Source organism: Ambystoma mexicanum, chromosome 3p (genome assembly GCF_040938575.1).
Source record: "Ambystoma mexicanum isolate Mex_15411 chromosome 3p, UKY_AmexF1_1, whole genome shotgun sequence".
NCBI classification, from domain to species: Eukaryota; Metazoa; Chordata; class Amphibia; order Caudata; family Ambystomatidae; genus Ambystoma; species Ambystoma mexicanum.
This window is the reverse complement of record NC_090925.1, coordinates 840,684,075-840,694,613: the sequence shown is the minus strand read 5'-3', so window position 1 is coordinate 840,694,613 and position 10,539 is coordinate 840,684,075. Positions and strand designations below refer to the sequence as shown.

At 42.0% G+C, this 10,539-nt stretch overlaps 1 long non-coding RNA gene across 1 annotated transcript in view; it reads right to left on the bottom strand.

The window, feature by feature from the left end:
- Window positions 1-7,174: 7,174 nt before the first annotated feature.
- LOC138579624 (uncharacterized) overlaps window positions 7,175-10,539 on the bottom strand; it is a 195,830-nt gene continuing 192,465 nt past the window's right edge. Inside the window, exon 3 of the long non-coding RNA XR_011304101.1 lies at window positions 7,175-7,364. This is a non-coding gene — a long non-coding RNA (uncharacterized lncRNA). The remainder of the gene's footprint in view (window positions 7,365-10,539) is intronic.

Here is a 10,539-nt window from a genome sequence, read left to right as displayed (position 1 = left end):
TACATGAAGGGACCTATTGGCAGATTGCACAAAAATCTGGATTGGCTCATAAACATTCCTTGGATGTCGGAGTTGGAGCCATTGATGGAGACTACAATGGGAAGTTAATATGATCTTCTTTATCCTTGGGTACCCTATGACATAAATCCCAGCAATCCCATTGCTTAATTGGTGTGTGAGAAGATCTTAGTGCCAGATATTGAAGAAGTGAAAGTTCTGGATTCGATTCAAAGATTGAAATGACGGCTTCACAGAGAGGACTCCCAACCCCTACGATCTGCAGGCCCTGAATCAATAGAGTTTGTTGAAGCCCAGAAAATGGAGGTGCGCAGTGCGAAAGCCTGAGACCTCCACGCCACCCCACCCCGCACCAGCGATCACATACTTGTTGAAGTCCAGAAAACGGATCCTCTTATGGAGCAAGTTCCTAAGAATGTAGTGCCTAAAGCTGAGAGACTAACTCTGAAGACCCCCTTTTCATCTACAGGACAGGGTCTATATATAGGGTGAACATAAACCCAAGAGGGGACGGTACCAACCATTACCAACCCCTTTTCCTGAAGCAGTTCTGGAAGGTGGTGATGGAGTTGGCCAATTCCATTCTGACAGTTGTTAACCTGGGCCTACAGAAGATGCAGAACATCATCCTGAGCCAATTCTACTGGCCCATAGTGTAAGTACAGGTCAAACAATTTTCTGCAACCTGCCAGAAGTCCTCGCCAGATAACGTACCCAGGGCCCCCTCCAGCTGCTGGATATCATCAAGGTCCCATTGTAAAGGATAGGCAGGGATATCGTGTCGCACCGGGAGCCCACCAGAGCAGGGAACACGTCCACCTTTCTGATAGTGGACTATGCCACCAATTATCTAGAGGCTTTTTCTTTAAGGAGCAAAACCACCTAGGCAATCCTCAAAGTGCACATACCATTCTTCACCCAAGCCAGCTTTCTGACAGAAATACTCACAGATGAAGGCAGCAGTTTGAAGTTCAAGCTGGTGCGTGACATCAAAGGCTTAGTGAAGATGAAGACCCTGAGAACATCAGTGTATCACACTCAGACCGACAGGCTAGCTGAGAGGTTTAACCTGACTCTCAAGTGCATCCTTCAAAGGTTTGCTGCCGAAGATGGGAAAAAGGGATGATCTAATCCCATGGAATTTTGTTTGGTGCGAAAGAAGCCCCAATCATCTACCGCCTCCCCGGTTACTTTCGCTGGTGTATGGTTGGAACCCATGGGATGTGCTGGCCATTATTAAAGAAAAGTGGCAAGAACCGGGCAGTTGGCAGACCAGCAATCACCCCATTGTACAAAATAGCAGGGAGTACATGTAGAAGGTGCAATTATTGGTCAACTTCAAGACGCTAATGCCCGACAAGAGAAAGCCTACAAAAGAAATTCCAGGTTATTTATCTTTCAAGTGGGCAACAAAGTCATGGTGCTGCTGCCCACCACACAGAACAAGCTATTGGCAAGATATCATGTCCAATATGCTATCACCAAGGTTGTGCCACACATCACATAAAAAGTCCAGCGGGCTGATAGGAGAAAACCATCCCAGCGCTACTGTATTAATAGGCTGAAAACCTGGTCAGAGATTAGCAAACCAGAACTCCTAGTACTCTACATAAACAACACCTGGGGGACTTGCATACCAACTCAAGTGCATGGGGATACCCTGCCACCCGGTCTCCCCACATCCAGCCACAAGGGACTGGCTGAGTTTATTTATTTATTTATTTTGACATTTATAAAATTGCAAGGTAGATACCTGATGTGTTCTCCACAAAGCCAGGACGAGTATGAGGGGTGGTGTACAAGGTCTAAACAGAACCCAGAAGAGTCATCAGCAACCAGAGGGTAGGAAGAAGATCATCAAGCAGAAGTTAAGGAAAATGCTGGATCTTGGCACAATAGAAAGATTCTACACTGAGGGGTCTACTTCGATCATGCTGATGCCCAAGTCTGACTACAGTTGGAGTTTCTGTATAGACTTACGAAGGCTGAATGAGATCTCCAAATTCGATGCTCACTGCATTGCCCAAAAATACAAACTAGTGGAAACCCTTGGAGGGGCAACATTTGCTTCCATTGTGTATCTTACAAAGGGGTATTGGCAGGTGCTCCTAGATGAAGAAGCCAAGCGAAACACAGCCTTCTCCACAACAGAAGGTCTCTTCCAATACACAGTTCTTCCATTTGGTCTTCACAGGGCATCTGATACCTTTCAACAGTGACGGTCCACATCCTGACCTCATGTTTAATATTTGATGAGGCCTATCTCAACGGCATTGTTATATATAGCAGGAAATAGGAGGATAGCCTAAAACACCTGACCACAGTATATGATCTACTCAGGAAGGACAACCTCAAGGACAATCCACCCAAGAGTTCGTTGGCCAAGTCATCAGTCAAATACCTCAGTTTCGAAATGGGAAATGGACTGATGTTTCTCCAAACTAGTAAGGTAGATGCTGTTCAAAATGTCGCACTGCTCTCTACCAAGAAGGACATTCAAGAATTCCTGGGGCTGGTTAGATATTACCCCCAACTTCTCAGGACCAGCAGCCCTCTTATCGGACAAACTAATCAATGCCCATCACCATCCTGTGCAGTGGGATCACAGAGCTCTCCTGGTTTTTGAAAGATTAAAGAAAAAGTACAGGCAGGTGTTGTAAGGCAGTTTTCTTGGTGGTAGCAGGTGGTTTCAGTAAGTACATTTATTAAGCAGGAAAGTCATCAGATGACATCAATTATAGATTCATAAGGGATAGGAGCATAGATTAGGGAATAGAGCCCACTGGCTCCCACCATCCAGGCTACTCCATCTCAACTGCCAGGGAGGAACTTCTAATCAAACACTAACATTCTACATACACACCAAACATTCCATCATGACATCACACACACACAAGAAACCTCTCAAGGCAGCCACGCACACAGACAGAGAGCAAGGCACAGGAAAGGTACAATACAACAGCAGGCACCGCCCTTACATGTTCTTAATCAAATAATTAAACACAGGTAAGGAGGAGGCATCGTTCTGTGGGGAAGGGAACTCTATGAGAATGAGATCAACAGGCAATTGGAAGACACAACATTCTATAAAAAAATTGACATCAACCCAACTCAGCGTCTCATATCAGAGATAGAATGTCTCATGATACATGCCCACACGGAAGAATGGATCGATGACGACAAAAAATTGTTCTTGATCAATAGACATCCCATCTTACCAGCAATATATTTATTGCCCAAAATTCATAAAAATGAACAAACACCACCCGGACGACCCATTGTGGCAGGTATATGGTCCATCCTAGAACCAATATCGATCTATGTTGACACTTTCCTTCAACCCTTTGTCGGAACAATGAAATCATTTGTACATGATACAACATCCATGATCAACACATTCAGCACTATCTCCATTGAGAAAGACGACCTGTTAGTAACCTTTGATGTGGAATCACTTTACACCAGCATTCCCCAAAGGGAATGTATCGAGGTATTAAGAACTTACCTAGAAGAAATAAGCAATATGGAGCCTCCTACTTCCTTTCTCCCCGAGTGCATTCGTCTGGCACTTACAGAAAATGTCTTCATCCATGGCCAAACTTTCTACCAACAACGCCATGGCACCAGCATGGGAGCAACCTTTGCCCCCGACGTAACTAATCTTTATATGGACACTTTCGAACATGCCTCGGTTTATCATGCAAACAACCAGTTCTCAGGCAATTTGATCTGTTGGCACAGATACATCGATTATATTTTTGTAGTTTGCCGTGGCGCACAAGACCGATTGGAGGAATTATTTATATGGCTCAAACACGCAAAACCCTTGCATTAAATTTACCAAACATGAAGACCTATGCAGTATTCCTTTCTTAGATCTGGAAATATACAAATCCGATGCTAATAACTTGAGAACCACTCTCTACAGAAAACCCACATCCAAAAATACCTTACTTAGCTACTCCAGCTACCATCCATCTAGCCTGAAAGAAAACCTTCCATACGGCCAGTTTCTACGCCTTCGTCGCAATTGCACTCTGTTAACAGACTTTGACAGCACTAGCAAATCCTTGATGACATGCTTAAAAGAAAGAGGTTACCCCTCCTACATCATCAGAAGAGCTCGCAAGAGAGCAAGAAATACCAACCGAGGTTCCTGCCTTACTCGAACAACTCGAGAACTACAAGACACGCTAACGTGTATAACAACTTTTACACCCATCAGTAACACTCTTAGAAAGACAGTACTACGCCACTGGGATGTCCTTACTATTGACACCTTTAAACTAAATAAACCCAGGTTCGCCTTCAAACGAAGCAGGAACCTCAAGGATCACCTTGTTAATACTTACGAAGAACCAAAAATTGCAACTTCAAATCAAAGAACTCTGTGGAACTTACCACCTGTAATTGGCCACCATAAATGTGGGACATGCACTGCCTGTGCCTTGACAAAGGATCTGAAAGAAATCAATCTTAATGGAATAGTATGGAAATTCAAATCCTTTACTAAATGTAAAACAAAATGGTCAGTCTACGGCATTAAATCTCCATGTGAGCTAATATACATCGGCAAATGCAAACGCGTAATCCGTCAATGGATTTCCGAACACAAGTCCTGCATTAAAAAATGAAATATACGATAAGCCTATGGTGGCCCATTTTAAAGCAAAAAAACATCTCCATTCAGACCTTTTTTGGTTTATTATAGAGACCGTAAAAAATCCCTACAGAGGAGGTGACTGCGACATGATGCTCCGTCGCTTAGAACAAAAGTGGATTTACCGCCTAGACATGGTCAAACGAGGCCTTAACGTTTCAATAGAGTGGAATCTTTTCTTCAATTGAATTACAACTATATTCCTAGTTTTTCAAGCAGCCAATGCTCTTCTTATAATCAATTCATATCAACTGTTGATTGGTCCCTCTTTCACTTACGTTAGCCAATATGTCGCACACAACATGTCATTGTGGAGTTTGTTTTTATTAGAAATCCGAAAATCCCTGTATTTTCACTTGGTGCATATTTGCAGGATTTATTCATCTACAAACATTGGAATCTGTCCAGATCTTCAATGTCATAACACCAAATGCAATGGAAAAAATGTTTTGTCTTTCCATGTTCAATGTGCATGCAATAGTGTAACCATTTCATAATAAGCATCGACTCTTCCATCTCCTGTTCATGTTAGCCAATGTCTTTCACCTAAAGGGTTCTGACAATGTCACATATAATATGCTACCGCAGAAGTCGGTGTTCTCTCAGAAATTTGAAAATCTGTTTTACACTTCGTGCACAATTAGAGTGTTTTTTTCATCTACAAACAATGAAATCTGTCCAGGTACTCAACCAAATTCAAATGCAATACAAAATTCTTTCTTTTTTCATGTTCAATATGTGTACAATAATCATGTAAACACACAGCGTAATGCACGCCCATGTAAATTGCTTTCTTGTGCTTTTTTGTTATAAAACAATGCGAGCATAAAACGTATCGCAATCATCTATTTCATCGACCCACTACCAAGGTCTCAATGTTCTGCAAGATCCTTTGTTCAAAACACTAATTGTATCTTTTTGCGCCTGCAATGTGGAATTTTTAAGTAAACATTTTGTGGTTAGCACTGTAAGCTTTCTCTTTCATAACAAACAGTATAGTTTTCACAACGCCTAACATTAGAAAAAAGCCCAGATGATTTTCTCAATAGCCCGTTTGACACACTGTGCGTTCTCAGTCCTTGAAATTCAATAAAGCTATTCAACTAGAGATGTATCGGCTCATAGCGCATATACGCATGCACGAGAGCCAAGACACTCCCGCTCTACGTTCGGAAAAAGAACACACATCGAGGTGAGTTCCTCTTTCCCCCTCCGTCACATCTAAATAATAATCCGCACACATCAGATCTCTTGCACATGCTCTGGTGCAGCTATTATTTAAAAGTATTTTACATTTTTTTATGAAATAATTCGCTGCCAAGTCATGCCCTGGTCTCATTCTTAATAGCACAGCTCAGACACCGCTGCGTCACGTGTTATTCTAAATAGCCTCCTCTTTCCAAATAGCCTCCATTTTCCAACAAGTATGGCCAAATTAGTCCTACATGCTGGTTTCAGCATACATGTTGTTTACATAGCGAAGTTATGCAAGTCACTTTAACCACGGTCCTTATGTGTTTTTAGGACACATCCACAGGTGTCCACTGCAGTTCTACTGCCACAACTGGGTATTTCAGCCACCATCTAAGCCTTGCCCTTTGGTCTTTCAATCAACTGATTTCTCAGTTTTCCATTGTGGACCTGTACCTTCTACACCTCCTGTGATTTCCAACTAGCCTTGCCAGGTAATTCCACTTTACTTTGCTGTTTGACAATCACCAGTACAGCTTTTGGCACCAATAATGATTCTCTGTCTCTACCACTACAGGTAGCCATTGTGCACCAGAGACTTCCACAACTGTACGCAAGACAGTTCTTTTTCTACTTTGCTTCCCTAGACATCATTAACCAAAGGTGAGGGTTAGACCTACTCTTCCTGCATTCAATTAAAAATGAATGAGTATGATCACACTTTTTTAATTCGCTCCATTTTTATTGTTTGTAGATGAACATTTGCACATCTAGTTAATCTCCTTGTTGTCCTGAAGAAAGCTCTGAGCCCCTGAAAGCCGTTTCATCATCAACAAGACCTTAGTGTCTACAATCACTGTATCTGACTCACAAACACTAAATCTGGGTTTCCGAGCTAGAAACACCAAATCTGTGCCGACAGTGAAAATGTGTTGAGTATCTGTTACTACACATAAATCATTTTTTTCTATGTGAAATCATCTATGTTGATTTTTCCTGCCAATGCCAAGACACATGCCATTTGTCTTCTTTTAAGGTAATAATTGTACCGCCTTTTTTTATGTATGTTTTTAACATGTTTGTTTTATTAAACTTTGTTTTATATGTTTAATTTCAAGTGTGATCCTCTATAGCTAGTTTAAGCAATTACTAGTTTCCTTGAATAGGTCCTTCCCCGCTATACGCTTAAGGGAGGGGTAGCCTGGTGTCTATTCCTTAGTTTGCTTTCACAACAGGTGACCACATACGCAGACTGGGGCTTTGCTAAATACTTAAAAAAGAGGCCAAGGAAAACATCCACAGTCTTGTTGTTCTCTTGTGGAAAACCACTGTTATTTTGTATCCATAACAACAGTTCAAGTAAACAGTGCTGTATGATATACCATATACTGAAAATTCCTTTAATTAGATGTCGGGTTTCAAGTGAAGATATTGTTAGGGACAGAAGTATCAATCCAATGCATTTCAGACCTCCAAAGTCCTTCAGGAAAAACATCTGTAAAAAAACATATAAAGAAATGTCTGTCTGATATATATATAAACATATATTTTCAATCAATAAATATATATTTAGTGAAAAAAACCTTGGTTAAGAGAGAGTTAAGGTAATTAGATTTGATGCAGCAAAACCCCTGAAATTCAGCAATCACATTTTCAGCAAGTCCTGCTTAAGTATGCACCCCCTGTTGTGCAGAGTATGACCACAACGATGACATCAAATATGGCATCACTGATGGCATCACTGGTGGCATCACTAATTACATCATACATGACATCACCAATGAGATCAATAATTACATCAAATGTAACATTACTGTTTAAATTAGTTAGAATATTTTTGCTGACATCTTGTGATACATATTTTAGTGTATTACACTTAATAATAACAAAATGACATGGAGCAATAGACTGATGCATAAGTATGACCTGATTGCATGTGGAGCATTCATTTGTAGTAGTTATCAGCCTATAAACTTTAAAATATTATGCATTAGTAAACAATTACAATACTCCATTGTAGGCAATGTACCTGATTCTGGTAAATCTATTTCAGGTATTTCAAACATAATATAATAAGTATATGTAGTAGTAAAAAAAATAGGAATAGATAGAAGTAGAAACATGTTTCATAGTAAATGTTATGAAAATAGTCAATGTTCAAATTAAAATTTACAATTCTCCTTACTGTAATGGAGTGTGTTGTGTTTGGCAGGAGACGCCGCTTGGTATCAGCAGCAGTGAGGTGAGGTGGGAAGGCCTTTTTCCCTTACTTTCAACATTTTATTATTGGTGGTGCAGCCTTTAAAAGCTTGCAGAGATGCGCTGAATATTTTGTGTTTGGCACAAGACGCTGCTTGATATCAGCACCAGTGAGGCGGGAAGGCCTTTTTTCCACTTCTTTTGGCATTTCATCATTGGAGACGTGGCATTTAAAAACTGCAGGTAATGCGCAGCACGCGGAGTGCGCGGAATGTTTTGTATTTGGCAGGAGACACCGCTTGGTAACAGCAGCAGCGAGGTGGGAAAGTCTTTTGTTCACTACTTTCAGCATTTAATCATTGGAGATGTGGCATTTAAAAACTGCAGTGAGCACGGAAGTGAACACGGAAGTGAACAGGCAGTGTGCGGATTGTGCTGAGTGTTTTGTGCTTGGCTGTTTGACAGTCGGCTAGGAGAGGTGCATGAGTTGGAAAGCCTGACACCTCCACCCCACCCCATCCTGCACCAGCGATCACATACTTGTGATACAGTCCCTTTTCAGGCGGCCCTTAGCACATTGGTGCATCACCGACATAAGGTGAGACAATGCTACTACTGTGGGGGTGGAGGAAGTTTGATTTTGTATGTACGATCTGAGAAGCTCTAAGAAATGTCAAATGATGCCGGAAGAAAGACATGACCCGGCAGCCAATTTTGTACTGGCTACTTCTATCCCTCTGCCTCCCTCTTGCCTGTTTTCTTCCATCAGGTGAAGGGGTAATAGAAGGAATGGAAAAAAACCGTCAAGCTATGTCACGGGTAAAGTAGAGCACCAATAGAAACGTGGGCATTAAAGGAAAAAAAGAATAACCTCACTGCAAATTTTGAGTCTCTTAACACTACAACCTGCTTCCTTGCTTCCTTGCTAGACCGATGTCGTGAACAAGGTGAAACATTGCAGGACGTCATGGACCAGTCCCTGATGTTGGGGCAAACCTCCGTATTGTCCGACAATGAGGCCTTGCTAAGTGTTCTGCATTATACCCAAGGTCAACTTAGTCAGCTGAGAGAATTATGTGAGGTCACACTGTACATTCTGGAAGTCTCCTTTCATGAAACTGAAAAATCTCTGTCCTCCTACACGTCCACACCGGCCCCGGTACCTCCTAGAAGACTGTCGGCAATGCTAAGGCAATTGGATATCAGGTTGGCCGAAGGTTCAGGTTTAAACCAGGATAGTGCACTACAGGAAATCAATGAAGTCTTAAGTGCTTTGGTGAACCTGTATGAAAGGCTTAAAATTGAATCAAAAACCCAAACATCAATACTTGAATCGCTGGTGTTCCAGTTCAATCATACAGGTGTGCATACTAAATTAAAAGACTTTCTGAGAAACAAAGTAACATCAAAATCAATCCATAATGTGAATAATGACGAAATAACAATAAGAATTTCAACATAATACAGATGATGTGCAAAGGTACAGCACGACTGAGCACTCTGAAGCAGGTCATGAGGGAGATACAACCATCGACCTCAGAAGTATTTAGGGAAAGTGAAGTCTCCCTCCCAGCACAAACCAAGGTCAACTTCCTGCAAAAAGGAGTACAAAATGACCACATGGGATATCCATCAAGAGGGCCTTGACTGCACTAAGTCGCTGCTGGGGGAATCAGCTTTCAGGGAGATCCTTTAAAGATCAGTGGTGGAGATGAAGAGCGAGCAGGAATCAGGAACGGAGGGCGTAGATGTTGAAGTCCTGTAAAATGCCAAACATGCATCTTCCCGCCCCCGGTTGGAAAATTTGGGGAAACAGCAGGGGAAAGGAAAAGCCAAAACCAAATGGTGTGAGAATAGAAAGGACAAAAATAAACCCAGGGAAAAGCAATCACATAACTCATCTCAAAGGTTTCTGAGGAACCGGACGAGGAATCCATTGGTGATTATGGCACTCAGAAATGGCCAGTTGAAAAAGACAAAAACACAAAGTGAGACGGGTGTGGTCGGCCCACCTGAGAAGAAAGGGGAAGAGGCTACAGTTGGTTCAAGACAACAATTGCAGTTGGTCAAGTCAAGCGTGTCCCACTCGGTTCCAACAGAGGCCTCATTATTTGAGCCCTTTGTTGATGAGTCCGAGCAGGGGGTGGGAGTTCCACGTCAGAAGTGAGAGAATGCAGTAAATGGTGGCGAACGGTCAGAGGTGAACATCTATATGCCTCAGCAGGAAACGCAGTGACCCTCTCATCAGAATCACAGACATCTCCATGTTCGGGTTCTGCACAGCAGCCAGTATGTCAAAAGAGGGGAGAGTTAATGAGAACTGTATTGACGGGTCCCTCTGGAAACTCGATAAGGAATACGGACGGAACTACTAAATCAAAGGTTTACAGTTTCGTAAAGGGGTCAAAATGTTCAGATCTGACGTCGATAGGAGGGAGAGTTTCTGGAGGAGATCAAAAATGGTCTTCAGA